The sequence below is a fragment of the Lampetra fluviatilis genome, chromosome 12, assembly GCF_964198595.1.
Source record: "Lampetra fluviatilis chromosome 12, kcLamFluv1.1, whole genome shotgun sequence".
Lineage (NCBI taxonomy): Eukaryota > Metazoa > Chordata > Hyperoartia > Petromyzontiformes > Petromyzontidae > Lampetra > Lampetra fluviatilis.
The window spans coordinates 11,550,928-11,575,298 of NC_136286.1; positions in this window are offsets into that span (position 1 = coordinate 11,550,928).

Below are 24,371 nucleotides of genomic sequence, written 5' to 3' on the forward strand. Positions count from 1 at the left end.
TCGTAGGGGGCGGAACGATGCTGAAGGGGGCGGGGCGATGTTTAAAGGGGCGGGGCGAGCGAGTAGGAGTAGGCGTGGTTTGATATCGGTCATAACGTCATCACGTCCATGCATCTAATAGGGACAAAACACTCAACAAATATATTTTAACACGTACTGTAGTTAGGAGTAGAGCAATCGCGACTAATATCGTCCATAATAAATATTGTTTTAAGTTAGATCGTGTCAATATACACATGTTGTTACCCCACCACCATCCGATTAGTTACTACTTCAGCACAATTAACTTAATTACTCAATGAAAAGAAACCTGTATTACTCAATACATTCATCATAATCTTTTCTTTATTGGAATCAGATTATTTATCCTGATGGAGGAATCTGATGAGCTCTGATGTTCTTTTTTTTATCACAGATTTCCACTCGGGGCAGGTCAGCAAATTACAAAGCAAATCATACAATGAAGAATACTGTACTCGAGTTAAGATAGAGAAAACGTTAAATACATTTAAATAAATAAAGCACGGTAGTACAACTTGCACGAGTACGTGCACACATGCAACCTTGGGCAGGGCAGCAAAAGAACAATAAGAGACTGATGATGCTAGCAGGTGTGTAAGATGAGTCCCAAGTCTCAATTGGCCTCTGCTAAGCCCTTTAATGACACGGTAGTTAGGGGAAGGGTTTGAATATCGCCAATTCTAGAAAATAAATAGTGGCAGTCAGGTAGAATGTGTCTGGGCCAAAAATGGAAGGAAACACAAAATTAAAACGATGAAATAAACTAAACTATTTGTTATTATTACCAGGTAAGGCCCACTGAGCTATACAGCTCTTTTTTAAAGGACCTGGCCACAAATGATAGCTCATCGAAGGGGCTTATCACGTGGAAATGTATAGCAGCCAATTACTCTAAATCAGGGGTGGGGAACGTCCGGCCCGCGGGCCGTGTAAGGCCCGCGAAATCATTTGGTGTGGCCCTGCCAAGGCAACCGCAGGCAGGACTCGAAATTCAATACATCTAGGAGCAAACCTGGAAAAGCAGTTGCGAGTAGCAACATCATCAACACCAGCTAACATCACACGCCTCGCCAAAGAGAAGCAGTTCCAGCCATCACATTAGGGGTGAGTTAATTAAATGTTTGACCAAATATAACAGGCTAATCTTTAAGTTGATAATTTTGTATGGCCCGCGAATGATGTTATAAATATCCAAATGGCCCTTGGCAGAAAAAAGGTTCCCCACCCCTAATCTAAATGCATGTTTCTAAGTGTGGAGGGAAAAACCGGAGGACCCTGGAGTAAAATCCACGCGACCACGGGGAGAACATTCAAACTCCAAATTAAGAGGTGGGCAACAGCTGGATTTGCAAAGCTGAACTGGATAATGAAAAGTAACGTACCCACGCGCCGAAATAGAACATTTTAAATCAGTGCATGTTACATGCTATGACATGGTGCAGAAACATGGTCATTCACGAAAGATAGTGGGATAAAAACTTAAAAAGTGTGCAGAAGAAACGTGGTGAGGTGCAAGCTTGGAATTACTTTCAGAGACAGAAATAGGAGCACGTGGATTAGAGATCATATGCAGGTTAACGATCTCATCCGAGCTATTAACAAAAGTCGGCTTGGGAAGGACACGTGGAACAGACTTAAACGAATTACAGATAAACGAATGTCATTTGGGGCACATGGTAAAACGGAATGTCCATAGGGTAATGAGAAAATAATGCCCATAGAATATGGGGTTGTATTGGGAAAATGGAATAGAATATGGTTATATTGGGAAAACGGAATGCCCATAGGATAACAATGAGAAAGGAATACCCATAGGACTGGATGGGGAAAATTGAATACCAATAGACTATAAAGGAGAACACGGAATGCCCATAGGGTTACATGGTAAAACACAATACCTATAGGCTCACACTAAAAATGTAATGCCAAATGGCCATAGGACAACATTGGAAAAATAAACTCCTCAAAGGCTCAGTTCAAAACGTAGGCTTTCGCGACCAATATTATCCACAATAGAGGTGTTTGGGTTTGATCGCGTAACGCGATCCTCAGAGGCTAACATTCGGAAATCCAGAATTGCCAGAGGCGACCTTAAAAAAAAAACGGAACGCCCATCGGGTTACATGGGGAAAACAGAATGTCCGGGGAAACAACATTCTGGTTAGGTAACGCAGTGTGTGATCAATTCTATGATCGATCCACTGCTGCACCAACGCATTTTCAAGCCGTAGCGACGTGCACAGGGCAGGAGTGTGGCGGTTTTCGTGCTGCGCTACGAACCCGGTGATTCCCGTTCATGGCCAACACCGGTGACGATTGTTTGAACCGGTCTTGGGCCTTCCCATAGGTCGACTCAGCCTCAAATGAGAACCTGGTGCGGTGTGTTAAACATCGCCACTGGGGAGACAAAGGCGGTCGGGCGTGGTGTTGGCCACCCATCCCTCGTGTGCCGTTCCGGCCTTCATAGGAGCTCGCTAACAGCACTTGCCCCAACATCCTGTTCAGTCGATATGGGGGATCTTTGTCTTTTTCTCTGTATACCCGTCTCTGTTGTTAATGCGTATTTACAGATACAAAAGCATATCTTAAAATAAATATTAATTTAATTTTGTCAGAAACGTTCTGCTAAATGCAATACATTACTTATATAACTGATTACAACCGGTAACCGCATTTTTTATATATATGTTTTTATTCCGGCACGTAAAAAAAACATTTTAATTGTTGTTCGGTTTCGGTGCCGGAAATATTACGGGTAAAACCGGTTCTGGGTTTAATTTTTCGTTTCGGTTCGACCATCTGCTCGTAGATGCTGAAAGTATTGATTCATTATATGTTCACAATATGAAACCAATTAGAATACCTGATTTTAAAAAGAAGTAATAACTGCCTCGTCTCAGAAAGATCATCCAGTTTGGTGCAGGGTTGGGCCCTCCTGTGATCACGATCAGGGTGGGCCTCCTGTGATCACGATCAGGGTGGGCCCTCCTGTGATCACGATCAGGGTGGCCCTCCTGTGATCGCGATCAGGGTGGGCCCTCCTGTGATCACGATCAGGGTGGCCCTCCTGTGATCACGATCAGGGTGGCCCTCCTGTGATCACGATCAGGGTGGGCCCTCCTGTGATCGCGATCAGGGTGGGCCCTCCTGTGATCGCGATCAGGGTGGGCCTCCTGTGATCGCGATCAGGGTGGGCCTCCTGTGATCGCGATCAGGGTGGGCCTCCTGTGATCACGATCAGGGTGGGCCCTCCACTGATCGCGATCAGGGTGGGCCCCCTGTGATCACGATCAGGGTGGGCCCTCATGTGATCGCGATCAGGGTGGGCCCTCCTGTGATCACGATCAGGGTGGGCCCTCCACTGATCGTGATCAGGGTGGGCCCCCTGTGATCACGATCAGGGTGGGCCCTCATGTGATCGCGATCAGGGTGGGCCCTCCACTGATCGCGATCAGGGTGGGCCCCTTGTGATCACGATCAGGGTGGGCCCCCTGTGATCGCGATCAGGTTGGGCCCCCCTGTGATCGCGATCAGGGTGGGCCCTCCTGTGATCGCGATCAGGGTGGGCCCGCCTGTGATCACGATCAGGGTGGGCCCTCCTGTGATCGCGATCGGCAGCGCGCGCGCCTCACTCCCAGACTTTCACTTCCACCAGAGGGAGCCCTTGGTCTACCATTCCCAACAAATCGCGCTTGAAACCGCACTGCTTTGATAAAGAGAGAACAAAAAAACCCATCACGTTTGCCGAGCACAAGCCCAAAACTCCAAGCGGCCAGCAACTGGAAAAGGTAACGTTCGTTTTTCTTTTTCTCTCTCTCCAGCAAAAGACATAGCAAGGTGGGTGCCGATGGACACGTAGATTGTTTACAGAAAGCATAGACGTTGCTTTTGTGGGACTATTACAACTACATCAGTGCAAGTGTTTGCAGAGGATGGTTCACTAGTGGCACATCGGACGTGGCACAATAAGGGCCACAGTCAACCCGCATCAAATGCTTGTGGGAATACGCTCCCTACTGCAGGTGGCGCAGCCTCTCTGCTCTTTTTTAATGCCATATTGTCAGTTGACTGAATTCCTGTTCACATCGTAGTCAAAAATATTGGAGGCAACAACCTTCTCGATTTAAAGCTTTCGTGACTGCAGGGATTTATCTTCTTGGTTCTTTCGGTAAAGTCACGTAGAAGGGAAGTAATAAAATAATAAAAATAAAACATAATATTATGTTTCGATTTAAAGCTTTCGTGACTGCAGGGATTCATCTTCTTGGTTCTTTCGGTAAAGTCACGTAGAAGGGAAGTATTGTTATATTATTTTATAATGTTTTATTTTTATTATTGTATTACTTCCCTTCTACGTGACTTTACCGAAAGATCCAAGAAGATAATATTATGTTTTATTTACTTCCCTTCTACGTGACTTTACCGAAAGAACCAAGAAGAAGAACCTTCTCCTTCATTGGACTCGTTCCGGTCCTGCAACGTTTCAGTGACTAACCTCTTGGAATTTTATTTTCTTATATATTTCACGTTTTTCTAGAGCCCATTAGATTTTTTTTTTATTTCTTCATTAAATGTAAATGTGTTTTTAGGCTGTTATTCTTCACGTTACTCGTGGTAAAATAAATGATATAATTAATGCGAAACAATATGTTTAGTAAAAGTTTGGCAGAAAACATTGTAATCACTGACAATGCAATTGCAAAACCTTTGCATTTGACGAAAAACATTTGCTCCCATTTTAATATAAATCTACTAGCAGAAGTACCCGGCGTTGCCCGGGTGAAAAATATATTTCTTAATAACCTTACATATATACACAGATGGGCTGCTACCCCTGTCCCCCCCCCCAGCCACGATCTCCTGGGCCGCTGTGCAGTAATATGTACGGCCTATAGTGTGGTGGGGTGTCGAGGCCTAGTACCGTGCAGAGCCTCCGGCCTCGCCTAGATTGCCCACACGGCTGAGGCTGGGTACTGGGGCCGTTACGCCCCCCCCCCCCCCCGCGCTACAATAATACTGTCTAATCGCTATAATTTTATTATCTACCGACCCTATAATAGTAATTGCACACATTGGGGTGGGGGGGGAGTGAAGAGGACGTGAAACTTTGATGAATTTACCTCAGAGTCGCGTGTTAATGCGTGCGCATATTTTTAACGGGAATTAAAAATGGCGTCCACCCCGAAGCGAATGCGTCGCTACCCGTTGCCAGGAGCAACCACCGTGGTCCGCGCCGGTCGTCCAATGAAACTGCGTATGGTCCGGCGACACACAGACAGACAGACACACACACAGACAGACAGATTTGCGATTTTATATATATAGATATATTTTTTCATTTAAACAATTGAACCTTATGGTGGGACCCCGGGGTCTCGGACAAACGGAAGTCAAAATCGTACTTACGGTAATTAATTTATTTTTGGCGACTCCGTCCCACCATGAACATATCGTTCTGTTGTCACATCGTGTCCAAGCGCAGCAGCGAGGACGAATGCGCAGAAGAGCTGAACAAGCGAATGCTGCACTCCATGCTCGGGTATTGTCAGGATCATAAGTCTTATCCAAAGCGGCTCAAACTGCCTACACGACTTAAGTCCTTTATTTGTCATCGCGGTATGCATAATACAGTGAAACTGCTCTCTTATCTTCATTATTATTTGTGACCTACCAATGTCTGCAGCCAGAATCAATCGATGACAATCCTAGTCCCTGCAGATATTTAACAGATGAGATGCGTTGCACCGTTCATTCCTCCTGTTACTTCTCTTGTCCGTATGCATCTGTGCAGATAGTTTTTTTTGCGGTTAAGCCATAGTCCCCACATACCGCTCGTATCAATGCGGATAAGAGGAGCGGCCACCCACTCCTCTGTAGAGTAACATTGGTATAAACGCTTGTTACAATATGAACAGCGCATTGAAAACGCGTACTATTTTATGTATTGTGTACAGAGTGTGTTCACAAATCCACATTGAGAAACACGATGATTGACAGAGGGGTGTAAATTTCTTTTTCGATAGTGTATTTAAATAGAGGTACTGCAGATAAGTAGTTTTCAGTTTTAAAGGCATAGTTTAACAAGATAACACTTGCCACCATCCTTCAAACCCATTGGTGAAAAAGAGCAAGGTTTTTGTTTACATTATAATATAATGTTTATGCGAGAGCCGGGGGCTTATGGGACCTCAGCGTCTCGCCATAAGGTTCAATTATAAATGTTAGTCCAGAGATCGTAAAAGTGAGTCTGTTTCCAAATGTCATTCATGTAAATTCTCGTGGGAGCAATAAATACCTGACCACTTACAAATGTAAAAAAATAAATCTCTCAATGATAGCAACTGTGTACCAAAAGTGGGCTATTCCATATCAACAACTTTTGTCATGACGACATCATGATGTTGATTAAATGTACAATATACATACAAAATATATTAAGGTGTGCTCTTCAAATTAAACCAATGCTCTCTGGCCACAACACGGCTTCTGTAAACTTTCAATGAACGTTTATGTAAATACATTACAATCTGTACAATATACAAGTACATTTTCTTGAACGATCACAACTTATTTTAGCACTTTTTTTGCACACGCGACACATGCTTATACCATTTACACTACACTTCTCTATCTTGTTCACAGCATAATGAACAGTCTGAAAGAGACTAAACGATAGAGCACAGTGTATGATTGTGGAGGTTTGGTGGGAATTATGTGATGCTATTCAGCATTCAGATCTTTGTCTTCGGCGCGAGCCATTCAGCGGAGTTAATGAGCCATGGATGTGTGTTTAAACGGAGCCCTGCCTGGCATGATTAGCTCAGCTCTGATCGGTGACCAGGATGGCTGACTACCGTTGTCCCAGGATTAGGATAATTTCTAACCGAGAAACAATCGCCCCGAAAGCTCCTATAATGATACGGCCCTGTAGAAAAAGACAACTCACTCTTTGTTTTCCATTCTAGGTTTTGTTTGAAATTATCAAATGCATCTGATTGATATCAACGGCCGTTGCAAGTCGCTAAACAGAGCCCTGTAAGTTCGTTAAAATGAGCAAATGCGTATGCCTTAGCATTCTCCGCTGTACCAATTTCATCTTGCCAGCTTTGGGACTGAAACCAAGCTCTTCCTACACTGAAAGGACGCTGAATGTGTTTATTGTTTATCCAAATGATTTCGTTTGGTTAACGCACTTGCAGCCGTTTTAGCAGCAGACCGCTTTACAGCACGACACAAGTTTAGCAACTGGGCAATGGCACACGTCGCTTCAATGAAACAATAGCCTACAGTGTCTAAATGAAAACAGTATTATATAAACTAGCGTGAACTGTAAACAACCCCCATGACTGGCATGAGAATGCCTTCATGCAGCGGTGGATTGACATATGGATGTGGATTATTATTATTACAGTATTTAAAAAAAGCAGCTTCCACAGGCATTCACAGTGTCTGGTTAAAGAGTTAAATCAATGCATTTAAAGGTGTTACTCATTCTATTGATTGAATTCAAGAAAAAGTAAGCATGGTTTTTGTTAAAAGTCAAGAGTGCGGTTGGAGATACATCACTTGAAAACTTACGAATTGCAATTATAAAAAAAAATATTAAATGTATTAGACCACAAAAACGTACACACTCTATGGCTGCATATCCTATTTGTTTTAGTATCTATACATCTGTTTAACTTGTAAAGAAAGTCTGGGTTATCCACATTTCCAGTGTATGGTGTGAGGATCCTTGTGGCTTGACTGTCTACGGTATGACTTCAATTACTAGCTTATGCCTCCGCAAGAGGGCGATTGAGAAAGCCTCATTAGTATATATTTTTTGGCTTCCTCTTCCACACTGGTCGGACATTTTAAAAGAGGTGGGAATACCCACACATGAACCCCCAACATGCCAAACGACTAACTGTGTTGTACCGATTTATACTGCTGGGTGTATGTGTAGTGACATAGCGCTGACTGTTGGACAGCAGCAACAACTGCAGGTGGGCACTTAGTGCACACGCCGCTGAGCATATACGCGGGTGTGCCGGCAGCAGGGCGGAGGAACTGGGGCAAGGGTCATGGAAGACCTCGTGTGGAAGCCCCGGGAGCCCTTTAGAGCAACGCTCCCAAACTTTTTGGCACCAGGGACCGGTTTCGTGGAAGACAATTTTTTCACGGACCGGGGGGGGGGGGGGTTCATCATTGGGTCTTTCCCCCTTTTCAAAGAAGCTCTCCAGCCACGTTTATTTATTACTCATTGTGGCTAGGGGTTAGCAGCTTGTGGGCTTACCAACACTGTGACTGAGACAAGTGCTCAGTGCGGGAAAAGGCGCGGACGGAAGTGGTAAATTATAAAATAACGGGCGGGCCACGCGCGGACTCACCGCTCTCACCTCCTGCTGCTGTGCGGCCCGGTTCCAAACAGGCCACGGACCGGTACCGGTCCGTGGCCCGGGGGTTAGGGACCCCTGCTCTAGAGGATTCGAGAAGGGAGGCGCGGCTGGGGCGATGGCTGGAAATCAAACTCGGGTCATTGGGTTCATAGTCTGGTGCCCCAACTACTGCACTACTGCTCTCCCATATGACCTGTAAATGGGCGTGTTTTTGGCTTGACAAAGTCGAAAATACACATGTATTTATTGTGATGATCTTTAAAGGTGGCAAATCTTACCGAAGTGAAAACACACGTCAGGCATTTGTCTCAATTGGATTAAAGGCTACGTTGGAGTTGTTGATGACAGTGGAAGTATTTATTGCCTTCACAATGAAATGTACAAATGTGCCAGCAATTAATCCTTTGTCACGAATTAATGTGCACCATAAAATATACATTTGGACAGAACCAAAACATGTTTTTAATTTTTATTGAACGCTGGCCAATTATTGGGTCGCTTCACCACAGTTTGAATCGAAGTTTATAATTTCAAGCTTTTCCGTGGCAAATAACAACTTTTAAAAAGTGCCAAAAAACGAAAAGTGTTAAAACTAAATTCCACGATCCAAATGATTGCTACGAAATACTGGAACAGTGTATCATGGTTTACATTTAAAGTAAAAACAACTCAAAATAGAGCAACATTACGAATTTCCAGGATGGAGGATGCCAAGAAACCCCTAAAGGCAATTTTTTTGCAATAGTGGGCCAAATACAAAACGTATAATTAATCACGTGAATGCATTAAGCATTCATTCTGTACATGCTTTTTCAAGCATTGACTTCAACACTGTCTCTTTTATAAAAAAACATCCCCGAGGACTGGTGGTGTTTCTTGCGACACCCTCCAAGGTGGTCCTCTCAAAGCCAAATTCCAGTGGTTTGACTTCGTGGCTTATTAACAACAACAACAACGTTGGACCATGCTTTCTGGAAATGTGGCTTAATCAATTCCCTGTGGTCAGTGAGAAATATGATCGTATTGATGATGGTCATGAATTTCGATATTGGCAATGATCAATGGATGGATAAAGATGATGAGGAGGAATGAAACAATGACTAGGGCATTACTGCATACACTTCTAAAACTTACAGTAAAAGATTCGATGATAATGACGGTAATAATGTCATGAAAATAATATTTTCATATGATGCATAATAAAAGGTAAAACCTATATGTACCGTTAAATAGAGTAATTATAATAACAACAACAACGGACTAATGGGCAATGATTACTTCATGGATTATGATCGTCAGAGTAATAATATTTATTTGCTGTGATGGTTTTTATGAAAAAGACAAAGAACAGATGATGATGGACAATGTGTTTGACATTGACCGTTTTAGTGCACATAGTAGCCTTGTGGTAGAAGGTTACACATTTGTCTGCAATTACCATCCACACCCATTACTAATTAGCCTTTTTAAAAATAACAAGCACACAGGGGTGAAGAATTGTGTTATTTTAGTTATGTGGAAATGTAAAAAGATTTTATTACAACCCCACACGGATGAAGTGCACAGTGGAGTCACAGAAACTCGGTTGTTCCGTGTCACCTTTGAAGTGAGAGGTAAGGACACTCGTTAACAACGCCCGTCAAAAGAAAGCTTTCTTTCTGTTTGGCATTATAGTTGACATTCTGCTGTCTGCTTGCCAAATCCCTTATTTTTATTCGTGCAGTGCTTGAGGTTTGTGAAGTCCGCGCGAAGCCGGCTGGAAGCCAACTTTGCCCGCTGTCTGCTTGACTGATATTTCCAAGCGGTATTCGAGTCAGGTATGAAATATACTGCTGTCCCTCCTTATACACAGTGTGATGTGGTATAATTAGGGCAGGTATTGTGGCATGATACTGTAATGTCCTTGAGGGCCAATGGCGGATGTCACGAAACAGTAATAACATGCTGACGTCTCTGGCCATCTTTGATAGAACATTTCCAATGGACGCCATTAATTACGCGTCTTCATTGTTACTGCCGAGTCAAAAGCTTCAAAGGGAGGCATCTTAATGTGGAAGGCTACCACACCTCCGATTAGCGCGGTTGGCTACTTACGGTGTGAAAGAAGTTCATCATGCACACACACACATACTGGGCTATTTTCCAAATCAATAGTAATGTCAGTGTCGGGTTGGAGAGAAAACACAAGGAGCTGACATTATGTGCATGGAAAAGCACCTCCCAGCCAACCGTCAACACACGCTGCTGAACCAGAGCTTATAACCTTGTACCACACACATGTATACACATGGAACCACATACAGTACAATATAGTACAATATATACATGCTCTGTGACAAAATCATGGATTCCCCTAATCACATCAAATCTTGGAAGCTAAGCTTGGTGAGTACTTGGATGGGAGGCTGCCAGGGTATACCACGTGTTAGAGGCCTTGAGTAGTGCAAGATGGCTAGGAGATGGCGGGACAGACATTGACTCTTTAATCTGCAGGTCGCTTGCACAGCGAATAACTTCAAAAGGAGTTGGCCATACATTCAAACACAGGATCCTGCTTAAAAATATATTCTTGAGACTCAGGAAAGCTTTTCTTGGTAAATGGGATATTGACATGACAATTAGAATTGGGTGACTCATGTTGGAATCACATTCAATCTCCACGAGTCTACTGCTGGACAATTCTGGCAGGAATCACGAGTCATTCTGTTGACAATTCCCATGTTAAAAATATCCATTCAATGGAATGGAATTCTACAATGGAAAATTTGTGCAACCGAATGGGATTTTATTGGGATTCTATTGCAAATCTAGCCTAGTTAAGCATCAGTTATGCTTCGCATCGTCGAGCATTGCTAATTCTAGCCAACCACAATGCAGCTTCAGGCCCATTCCACACTGCCAGAATCCACATTGAAATACTACGTATTTCTGATGCGTATAGCGTAGAATTGGCCTAATTCCATCCCATTTCTGCTACTGGCATTCGGGCAAAAAGGAAGGGCATCTGGGACTTAGGCAGCCACATGGAGACTGGTCCAGGCACGGTTCTTACCCACACCCATGTGCCGCAGGAATGTGTGGTGCCGTACAGCCAAGACTGTACAAGCAAATAGCCAAGGCTATCCATATACACAGGTAGCTTTGTCTTGTGTATATTCGGTTATACACATTGGTTCATTATTCATAATAGTTTTTTTTGGGTCAGATCGCGTAAATAGAAATGTGTTGTTAATCCTGCCACCACCCGACACAGCCAGTTAGTAAGGTTTGTCACGTGTGTACCTACGTGACTTTACCGAAAAAAACTAAGAATATGAATCCTTGCAGTCACGAAAGCTTCAAATCTAGAAATTTGTCACGTGAACAAACCGTCCCAGTTCGTGACTAGTTCAGCACACCGGTGTGTTGGAGAGTAAACCCACAACATTTACAATTTGTGTACGACGTTTCGGCGGTAATTACAGCTAGCATCATCAGGCGATAGCCAGAGTTGTGGAGAAATCCTGTTTTGGGCTTAAATAGAGAAATACATGTGATGTCGTCACATGTGAGCCAATTAGGTATGAAGATCGGGGGGGGGGGGTAATGTATTAATATAAATTATAATTGATCTTTATTATTTGTTGCGTTCTTTACAATTAATAACATACATAATGTGCATGATGTATGTACATTATGTATGCAGATGATGTATGTACATTCGTTTTTGGGTCCAAACAGTTCTGCCGTTTTTGGGTCCATGCATTACTTAGTTGCTCTTTGTACAGCCTGGGCCTCCACTCGGCCATATAGGCCCCATGAGCTGATAATTATTTATAGTAATTTTTTAAATAATTATCAGAAAGTTGTGGCTGTGAGTTAGTTGTAGGCAACACTACAAAAAAAGACTAACATTTGACACTGCACACCCACTGACCTGCAAGCATGAATGTAGTCATGAATACACCACAATTTGTATCACGCTGTTTGTTCTAGTTTGGGGGCCACTGGATAATGGTTTGCTGCCCCCATACACCCAGCCCACTCAACATATAAACATGCATTTTCAATAATCTGTAGATGCACCCTTCACATACACACGTTAACTGCATACGAATCTTAAAAAAATGCGTGTTAAACACACGTATATTAAATAGGGGGAGTGGTGGTGTTGTGATTTACGCAGTGAAACTGACTACTCGAGTTCGAATCCTGGCCATGGATGGCATCAGTGGCGAGTGATGTCACCACGGGTCCTGTGGGCTTCCCCTCCACCAACCCACAGTGACCACACGCACAATGTGTGTGCGTGGTCAATGTATGCACATTATGTATGCACATTAAGTATGTACATTCGTTTTTGGGTCCAGGGTGTGATCACTGTGGTCGTTGTGGGGAGGTCTGAATATAAACACGAGTACATTATTGAATACGAGACACATGCGCGTGTAATGAAAATGCCATACAGTCGTTTCTTCATTGTATTGCACATACACTAAAAACAAAGATCCCCCCGTATTGCCTGAGTAGATTGTTGGGGCAAGTGCTGTTAGCGAGCACCTATGAAGGCCTGAACGGCACACGAGGGGGTGGGTGGCCAGCACCACGCCCAATCGCCTTTGTCTCGCCAGTGGCGATGTTTACACACCGCATCAGCTACTCATTTAAGGCTGAGTCGACCTATGGGAGGCCCATACACACGAATGGTAACGTGTATGTCACGTAATGAAGGGTCTCAATGTGAAATTTGTGAATGCACCAACAAAAGGCGGCTTCGTGAAATCAGTGAAACTTGTCAAGTGTGGATTGGTGGTGTTTTTGATAGCCGCACTGGTGTAGCATTTCATCCCACGTGGCATTGCTTAGCCAGGACTTATGAATGTGTCTGCTGTCAGGAGTGAGCCATAGGCTCAGAGGCAACAAATTAATTTCACATGTGCCCCACAGTGGAGCTTTTGTTTCTGAATTACCTGCCCTGCTGTTTTGCAGGGGAAAAATACTTCCACAGTGGTAGCAGAAATGTGTCTGTTTGTGTTGTTTTAATATTTTGTTTCATTAAATTGTGCGGGTCTTTTTTTCTTCTTCTTTCACACTGTAACCCCCACATCCAGCTAAACGGAGACTTCAAAAGATCCGTGACTTAAGCAAGGTGAGCAAAATGTATACAACACTATAACCATCATTGTACTCGTTTTATTTACTGTGTATGAAAACGAAATGTTCGTCAAAAAATCACATCGTTCAAATACCTTACATGATGTAATTACATTATACAGGCCCAATTCCATCTAATTTCTGGTACTGCTACGAACCCAGTGAACTAATATTGATTTCCAACCATGGCTAACATCTGTGACAATTGCTGTCCAAACCAGTCCTGCCTCCACCCCCCTCACCAAACCGCATTGACCAGCATGGTGAAGTATGGTCGAACAGCTCCCATGCCAACGGTACATGTTTGAGAGGTTTTCGTTCAGCAGCGGACTGAGAAAGGGCAGAGACGTGAGTTGTATATTTTAAATTAAATTGATCAGAATGCAAAGCATCGTTTTAAACTTGCAGAATGGATTACAACACAAGCACACATTTACAACGTGAGGCATAATGAGAAGATACACATCACGTGTAACCTTTGGACTCCAGCCATTTGAAATATATATGTGTTCTTGTTAAATGCATTTCTGAGTAAAAATCAATAAAGCTATAATTCTGTCAATGATTTAACGCAATTATATGGCACCTACATGGTGCTATTTCCGAATTTAATACGCTTGTTAAAATGTACAATTCCATTTAATTTAAGCACAAATGTAATTAAAACAGTGTATTGTTGTGGGAAAAAAATGTAGGTAATCATTTAAACAAAATATTTCCGTTTACTGTTTCAAAGACTATAAAAAGTCCACATGTTATGTTGTTGGTATAATCTTCTTTTAATGGTGCAATACAACTTAAATCAGCCTTTAAACCCAACTGCATGAATTGCTTTGGACTAGGGGAGGGAAGGGGGGTCTTAAAAATGAGGGGAAAAACGTTTTCTCAAACTGTGAGGGCAAGCCAGGAAAGGACCTATGGCACACATTAAACCACGAGGTGCCTTGCCTAATTCCGGACATCAACATGCACAGAACTGATCCTTAGGGTTTGAGCAGCAAGCCAAATCATTTTGGTGTGGAAAAATGTTAGTTGCATTTTTAAGTGAACGCATTGGATGCGTGCGGCCAATTTTTGTCAATCCGCTGCTGGGTGAGGGTCTCCCCACGACACGTGGGTCACGGAGGTTATTTGGTCATACTTCCCCACATTTGTCATCGCGGGTTGGTTGAACGCGGGGAGCACAGGTGTTGGAGCGTTGTGCAGCACAACAATGGATGTTGCCGTCCTGCAGCCCGTGGCAGCCTGTACACGATCACCACCCTTCAGAGTCCTCTACAAGTTTAAGTTGCTTAGCTTCTGAGGTCTGATGAAATTGATTGCATTACGGAGATTTTTCACGTGCAATTGACACATTGTTGACCGCCAAAAGTAAACTTTGCTCATTATTTATTTGTTTGATTTCATAGTAAGTTCAACTTTACACAATACATATATTTCATACCAATGAATTATACTGTATATAATTCATTGCTTTTATTTAGTAACGGGGACGTTTGGCTCGCGTTTCAAGAGCAATCGACCATTTTGTACGTTGATGTTTGGAAGCATATTGATTGACATGTTATCTGATGAATGAAATAAACACACGGGCTTGTTTTTGTATCTCCTGTCATGCACGCCAACGATATCAAAACATGGCAGCGCTCGGACAAGTTATACTGGCGGTCCTAAGCATCCAGCTTCCTAGGTTTTGCATCGCTCCCTTAGCCGCCTTCGTTTCCTGTCTCGCCTTACCTGCCTGCCCCGTTATTCTTTCCAGCCGCATTGCTACGGCCACGCCGCGCAACCTGGTTTCCATTTACAGTTCTATTCGGGAAGTAATGCCAGAGTGATTTAGTGATTCTCATCGACTTATTTAGATTTATTATGGCCTACTTCTAGACCATTTGCTGTGTTGGAGGTGGGGAATATAACCGGAGAAAAAAGGGCACGGTTTTATTAAAAGCTGGGCCATAATGAGTGCGTTTTTATTGTGTTTGAATTATGCGTTTCAATAGCGCAGGATATTATATATCATATAAGGTGGAAGTGGATCTTGGCACGGCGTACTTATTTCCGTCTTTATTTAATTTAGCTACAGAAAGAAAGATTGAAATCGTGAAGGTGGATTTAGACACGCACATGGTCATCATCAATGCCTCATTGTAGCAAAATATTTCACACCATATTATTCCACTTGACTGTGACCAAATCACGCGGAATGTTGCAAACACGTTAGATCTGGATCGTGCCTGCATGGGTGACCAACCATGGGTGCCACAATGGCGAGATGTTAACTTCCTCGCCTGGCATGCAGGAGGTCGTGGATTCGATCCCCACCCAGACGCCTGCTGCTGCTGCTGTGTATTTGTAGTTTTCGTGTTTCTCTCTCCCTGTGGTCGCGTGGATTTTTCTGAGTCCTCCGGGTTTTCCCTCTCCATTTAAACACGCGCGTTTAGAGTATTTTGCTGCTATAAATTTCCACGCGATAGGCCACTTCGCTGAGCTTTCATTTGTGTCCAGGTCAATTCTGAAAAAGAGATGTATATCTCAGTGGGCCTTACCTGGTAACGTTCAAATAGTTGAACGGTTTAAAAATTAAATAAAACAAGTGTAGTAGGCATTGTTGGCGGCAGAGGGCGGAGCAGCAATAGTCATTGTCATTTTGCATTCCCTCCACATTCACCAAACCTCACTGACCAGTGTGGTGAAGTGGTGAAGTATAGTCAAAAAATTCCACCCAGCCCACAAGGTATGAAGAGGCCGGCCTCCAGCAACAGATAAACTAAAATGGGACGTACATGTACACTCTATAAACATGATTATACCTTGTCCTGGATCTGGGCTTTGGGACTGTAGTTAGCCCTCATCGTTGGGAACAAACAGCATCTCAAACAATCCAGCTTCACACAGTATATACACGTGTTTTTTTTCTTGGGGTGCCCCGGATTTCGCACCAATGGAAACAGGAGGTTATGCTGAACAAAAACATGCCAATTCATTATTATTGTTTCACTTGGGCCTTTGGACATGTCTTCAGCGGCCAATGAATATGTTTACAAATTTATTTAAAAAAAATAGTAAAAATGTAAACGGTTGGTGCATTCCATACCATAATTACAAAATCCCATTTGTGTATCGATATTCATGAATTAAACAACTGGAATATTCGGAAAAGGTACTTGAAGGGAATTTGTAAATAGTTCTAAATGAATAAAAAAAATTCTAAAAGGCACCCATTTCTATGCGAGCACAAAGTAACGCGCTTTGCCTTAATTTCGTGTTAATGGGGAACGTGAACAATGCAACTCGAAACGAGAAAGGCCTTTGCGTCACCTGGGGTGCGTGCCGACAACATCGCACACGGGCGCACAAAGGACCGCAGGCTGAAAAGGAGGCATGGGAGCACCATTCTAACGGTGGCTGTGACAAGTCTCGGTGTTTTTCCTTCCCCCTTCCAATGGTGACAATGGCGCACTCCTTGGGAAGCGTCCCCTTCGTTAGCATGCAGCTCAGGCCCGTTTGTGATGCCACTGCTCTGTGTGCAAACACCATTAAAGCCCTCACAAGAGGGGAGCTAATGGAGACTCTCGCCCGCGTGATTCCAGAGAGGTTGTTGGGTGCGTTGAGCTGCGGAGAGAGAGTGGGGCACTGGAATGCATATGGCAAGGAAGACACGGGCCACCTTCTGAGTGACTATAATTCGATTTTTAAATATTTAAATAGAATACTATCTGATAATACATCGAATTGAGCCTCGGAAGCTTGTGATTTTTGGCATTTGTATCACCCAAAATGCACCTATTCTCATCAGATGCCATGAGTTTAGGAGTGTTTAGCCTGGATAGTGCTTGTATGGGTGACCGCCATGGTGTAGGCTGTTGGGCTTCTTTGCAGGCAGCAGAGGGCAGTGCAGCGAAATCGATTGTTGTACCGTACTTCTATACCTCCACTTTCTGTTCAGCCGACCTTCACCAACCCACACCAACCAGTACGGTGAATTGTGGTCAAACACATCCCCACCACCCACATGGCGTGGAGAGGCCCTCATTCAGCAGTGGCTTGACAAAGGGCTGTACATATTCTTTTATTCTATAAAAGGCCATGAATAACCTGCAGAATTAGCCAAAAAGGTATTGTAATTATGCGCGGAATCAGACATATAGTAGGTATTTGTTTTTATTTATAAATTCACATCAAAATTTCCGAGTATTCGCTTGACCTAAAAGCCCGTCAGTGCAGTGTGTGAGTGTTTGTGTTATATGTGTTCATGTTGTGCGTGTGGGAACACTTGGCATGGCCCCAGGCTTCCCCCTTTTGTCACACGGACACTGATGAAGGTGCCCCGTGAATGGTGTGTATGGAGGCCGGGGAGGGCCTCCATCGCTGGCTTTCAGGGTTTTTTTTTGTGTGTGCTGCTGCTGCTGCCAGTGCCGAGCTGCTTGAAGAGGGCCTCACGAGGCATTCGCTCCACGTGCGACTTCACTTCTTGGCACAAGCGTCGCTTTGTTCTTTTCCGCGGCTTTCGACGCCGCTGCCGCTGCTGCTGCTGCCCGAGTGGGAAAGGAAGCGAACGACGAAGCGCCTCGGTTAGGGGGCGCGCAGCGTTATTGATGTCCCTTCACTCTGCGTGGCGGCATTCTGCAACGCTTCCGCCCCGCAGTGGTGGAGGGTAAAAAAAAAAGCCCCCTTTTTTCACCGCTAAAAAAAAATCTCTAAAAGGTCCAATGTTGTCTTAGTAACTAAAACCATATGAAATTGTGCGCTCCTGCGCGATTCTATACGCTAAATTAGCCATGCAAACAGGTAGTGGAAATTTCCTCCTTTTCCTTGGAAAATATTAAATGTTTACAGCTTCATATACAACAACACACGTACAGTGTATGGCAATGTGCATGTAATTTTGGACAAATTACGCGTACAGCTTTCCCCTCGCCCCGGGGCTGCAAGAGGCTCCAGACTTGGAGGTAATTTTTGCAGCTTTTTTTTAACAAGGACTTAAACCAGAACAATAAAATAGCCCTAAACACATGCCTCTGCTTTATAGCTATTTTGTCTGGGAAGTGATACATGAACTTGTGAATTGATAAGAGCCCATTTTGGTGCAGGGTACCTCGGGATGGTTTCTCCATTTATGAAATAAGTTTCACATCCAATGAAGAAGAAAAACAACCAGTACGCTATTTCAGAGTTTACCTGCATCGCCCTTTTCCAGATGCACTTCTGCAGCCATCTGAAACCACTGGAGCTGTGCACTTTTAAATCTACATTGAAAACTAAGTTCTTTACAACTGCTTTTTTGTGTTAAGTTTGTTGTCCTTCCCCCGCACCTCCGATTAGCGCGGTTGGCTACGTACGGTACAAAAGAAGTTTACGTACATAGATCAAAAACTTAAATTCCGTGGCCTCACCAACATTGGAGGTTAAGATGTGTACAATAATTGCTAGCAGACACTGATGCGCGTCCTTCATTGACCTGCGTAGAGCACATTTTAGACAGATATATTCTTCATGGTAATCCTTAAATGCCTATGGCCAAAGCTCGGAAGCTAAGCAGGTTCGGGCCTGGATACTGCTTTGTTGGATGGCCACCATGCACAAACAGATGATCCAGCACAGGGCTTGCTGGGTGGGATACGTGGTGGGGTAGCGAATGCAGTGCGGCAATATCCACTTTCGCAAGATCACAACCGCCAGCGTGGTGATGAAATATTGTTCAACAACTCCCGATGTCACCCACGATATGAGGAGGCCCTTATCCAGCAGTGGACTGTACATGTGCATGCACGTGTAATATACTTTACTGCACCAAAAAAAGCGATTCTTTCTGGGAGGTATAGTAGTTTAGCCTGTGGCTGTCTAGACTAGCGGAGGTGGCTTGTGGTCCATGCTAATGTGCCCGTGTACATCCGGCTTCTCATCATTTTCACGGTGGCGCGCGCGCGCGCGTGTGGTGTGTGTGTGGTGTGTGTGGTGTGCGCGCTCCGACACGTGTTGTGTGGGTGGGTGGTTTTTTTGCGCGCGCGCGCGCGTGTGCGCGTGCGTGAGCTCCCTGCGTGTGCCCGCGCGGGGTGCGCGCGTGCGATGCGTGCGAACGCTTGTTTGCACAGAGCGCGCGCGCGCGTGCGTGCGCGTGCAGCCGCTGCTGCTGCTGGCTGTCTGCGTCCTCGTGCGTGCGTTGCGTGCGTTGCGTGCCGCTAATGTTTACGACTGGGGATGGCGTCAGCCGAAAGAGGGAGGCTCAATTAGTTTGTCTAATTTTGCTGCCTGCCTTGCATTTTTCGACGTGTAACACGAGAGAAAGAGAGGGAGAGAAAAAAACAACATACCGCACATGGTACGTAAGTGAGCGTGTAATAGGTTTAGCCAATCTAGATTTGAAGTTTTCGTGACTGCAGGAATCCATACTCTTTGGTTATTTCGGTAAAGGTACGTAGGTATAAAATAAAATAAATAAAATTAAATCACGACGTTTCGATTGCAACACAAGCAATCATCATCAGGTGGGAAAACCACAGCAAGAACATTTTTTGCTGAAGTGGGAGAGAGAGTTGCCGTGGTAAGAGGTTAGCCAATTATAAAGATATTTGAAAATAAATTACAATTGTAATTAACGGCGGTGATAGATTGATAGGTTGATAAAAAAAACAATTTAATAGTAAGAATGTTTGACGCGTAGGCTTTCGCGACCAATATTCGTACTCAAAAATTGTAAATGTTGTGGAGTTACTCTCCAACACACCTGTGGACTGAAAGTAGTAACTGATAGGCACGTTTAGTTTACGTGACAAACCTTACTTAGTGGCTGTGTCGGGTGGTGGCGGGTTAACGACACACTTATACTTACGCGATTGAACAAAAAAAACCCCTTCATTATGAAGAATACGAATGTCCGGCCCTTTCCAATCTACGGTCAGATGAAGGCCACCCCATGCCATGTGGATCATGGGGGTTGTTTGAACCAGATGATGTCACCATACTGGTGGGTGCGGCTTGGTGAAGGGGGCACCCAGCACTGGTTCATATATCACTCGCCTCTTCTTCTTCCTTCGTACGGCTGCTGATGTAGATGCAGAGCAACAACTGCACTTTTACACACTCTTTGGTTCTTTCGGTAAAGTCACGTAGGTGAAAATAATAAAATAAAAATGAAAACAACTCAATTAAATCACGACGTTTCGGGCGCAATACAAGCGTCCTTGATCAGGTGGCGACCACCACAGCGAAAACAATCGCTGAAGTATACCAAAGAGATGGCTGTAACAAGGGATTATATAGTTGAAGAGGATGGATCATTGCAGTCACGAAAACTTCAAATCTATAATGAATGCAATTTCACATCTCAGCTGACCAAGCCCAGATAACCGCGCCAGGAGTAGCGGTGTGTTTCGCTGTGATGACTCCTTCGTATTTTCGGGTTCATCGTGTTCGCGAGATACTCACACTTCACCCGGGAGATGCCCTCAATGTTCATTTGTAGGATCCTTGTGACAGAGTCTATCTGGCGCGTTGTTTTGTCCCGAAGAGGGCAATTGGCGTGGCTTGTGTTGTTGCTCCGGAGACCGGGAGATCCGATGGGCGATGTTGGGTCGCCGCATCGATGGAATTCGTTGTGATTTCTGACTTTAACAGAGTGGGCCGCGTGAAGGCTGCCATCTTCCAGTCCACTCGCCACGAAGGCTTGCCTTGACTGTGAATCATGCTCAGGTTAGTGGGTTCGTAGTACAATGCGCTCACCACTGAGCCAACGCTTTCCATAGCCAGAACTTATGCATACACAAACATACAAAGTGCAATCTTATGGGATGCCTGTTGAGTACAATTATTAGTCACATTAAAGCAGTTTTGAGCCTTTAAAATCTACGTTATGGCCTTTGATAAACATAATGCATGTATACACATGGACAAACAGGTAGACATTTCAGCAAATACGTACATATTTGTATACCTAAATTAACTTAAGTCAATGTGAACGCCTACCCAAAGGAAATGACAGATAATTATTTTACGCTGAAGCAGTTATCAGCAAAAAGCGAGCAGCAGCAATAATATAATGGGCGTTCGGGCCAGAAATATCGCCGAGTACCACGAGGATTTGTGCGCTGCCTCTTTAATTCATCACAACAGTGAAATCGACCACTTGGGATAGCAGAGAAGTTTACCAAAATGAGAAACAGCCCAACTCTTGGCAATACGTTTTGCATACAAAGCTGCGGGCATTTATTTTTGGAAAAAATTACATCCCTGAGAAGTTTTCATGGAAGATATTGGATGTACTCGATCATTTTTATGCTCTGAAAGTAATATATCTACGTTTTTAATGATTATAATGGGTTTGGTGGAATTTTGATGACGCATTTTTTTTTTGCACAGTGAAGTTTTATTTGCTGTCAGTACATACATTTGTTTAACTACGAGTCAAATAAAAATGCTGGATGATTTTACGTGATGCGGAAACATCTGAAAAGGGTAATTCGTTCTTCATGCAGGTGAAATAGGCTTCTTTTGAGTAGCGGTACATTTCTAGGTATTCTATGGCAAGCTTTTTTTGTTTAACAAGAGCAAGTATGCAAGATATGGGGGCCACGTAACACTATCATTCACCGTCCTGCCACTTTTTTTGGCAGTACAATGGCCATGTTCGCGGCAGATCAGACCCATTCCAGATTTTGCAATCCACGTGCGACCAATTCATCACTGAAGTACACGAATTAGTACCCGGTGCTTGTCGCCTCAATCCCATGACATATTCTCCACATTTCGACAGAGAAACCAGGACGGGTTTTAGTTGGTCAATATTAAACGGGTAAGTGGCAGAATGGTGGCATGCACGAAAATGAAGACGACGGCCGTGGTGATGATAAAGAATACAAGATGAACAACAAGGATTATTCATTATAAAGGTTTCTGGGTTCGATCGCGTAAGTATAAATGTGTCGTAACCCACTACCACCCGACACAGCCAGTAAGGTTTGTCACGTAAAGAAAAAGCGCCAATTAGATACTACTTCAGCCCACCGGTGTGTTGGAGAGTAAATCCACAACATTTACAATTTGAGTAGTACGACGTTTCGTTTATACTTACGCGATCTAACCCAAAAATGTTTATTATTAATAATATTGGTCGTGACAGTTTACGTGTTAAGCAAGGATGATGATGATATCAAAGTTGCTAATTATTGCGACAATAATGAATGCTGCTGTTTGTCAGTGGCAAGTGATATTTGTACCAGACCTGAGCACCCCTTTCACCGACCCACACTGACCGGCATGGTGAAATATGGTCAATCTCCATAACTAATGTTAGATGGGGGAGGCCTTCATCCAGCAGTGGATTGACAATAGTTGTAAATGATCGTTTATTTTTCTTATTTCCAAAAGGTAAGCAGCCTTTGTCCGTCAGCGCTTTGACCGGCAATCCAGACTTTGCTGTTATCCAGACGTGCTTATCTTTACAGCTTTTATCACTGGCTTTGATCTTTAGTAATATAAGTCATCACGTTACAGCCCTTTGCCAATCCACTGCCCTTGAATTGTGTCGGTTATATGGGCACCGGTATTGCAGCGGCTCGCGCAAGGCGCTACGAAATACCAAAACTTGAGATTGATTCCCGGCCACCGTTGAATGTCAGTGGTACCCGTTCTGAACCTCCCCTAGGGTGACTCAGCCTTAAATAGGTCCCTGGTGCAGTGTACGCTTTAGATGCAAGGGTTGATGGATCGTCGCATATAAGGGGTTGGTGTGGGTTGGTGCTTAATTAGCAGTTACAGCAACATCATTATCCTCATTATCATCTATCATTCAACATCATCATAATTTATCATTACCATCATCATTAACACTCATCATTGTCATCATTCATTATCATCGTGAACATCATCGTAATCATTCATTCCTCTTCAATCAATAACTCCTCATTTATTCCCCTTTCCAATGTAACATTTCTCACAGCTTATAATGACGACTTATACAAGATATGTTCCATTGTACATACAGCACGCATCGTGATGATCATCATTGAGCAAACGTATCTGTACTGTGGCTATGCTGTCGTGGGGTCTTCCTCAGTTGAGCACAGATCTGTTTATGGAGGAACAATGTTCTTGCCATCAGACTAATTACAAATATTCTTCCACACTTGGCTATGGAAATTTGGAATGCAATGGTATACTCCAATTTGCAACGCATACCCAATCAGCAGAAGGTGCGCGCTTATGCACATCTACAGGCCTCTCTCAATCTGCTGCTGGATCAGGGCGAGTCATGGCCGTTTGTTTGACCATAAATTCACCACGCTTGTCCGTGCAGGTTAGTGCTTAGAAGTACAGTACAACAATAGTTGTTGTTCTGCACTCCCCTCTGCTACCCACAATTGTATCTCCACAGCCTATAATACATGTTATGCACAGGGGATGCCCATACAAGCACTGTGCAGGGCCAGCTCAGCTTAGATTATGAAAATTTGACGAGGTGGGGGGCATTGTGGGTAGTTTGGTCGTCGGCGTGTGAGAAAGCGCTATGCGTGTGTTCCCAGTATCATCAAGGGGGTTACGATGTTTCATTTGAACTTGAAAACTCCGAACCTCAGAAGCGAGTACGCGAACGGCAAGGTCACCCGGTTGCAGGCCACATTTAGCAAAATTAAACTTTTGTTCGCAAAGTAGGTTGCCAACGTCCACTACGCATCCCACCCCATGTGTTCATTAAAACACAATACTATTCGTCGCTGAGGGGTTGCTGTATTTTTGTGCTCAATCAGCTTTTCTAAGAACTCGTGCGGACAAAATTAAGCACTCAGGGCCCATTCCGATCTGGGCCGGGGTGGGGTCCCAGGACGTCCCCCCCCCTCGTCC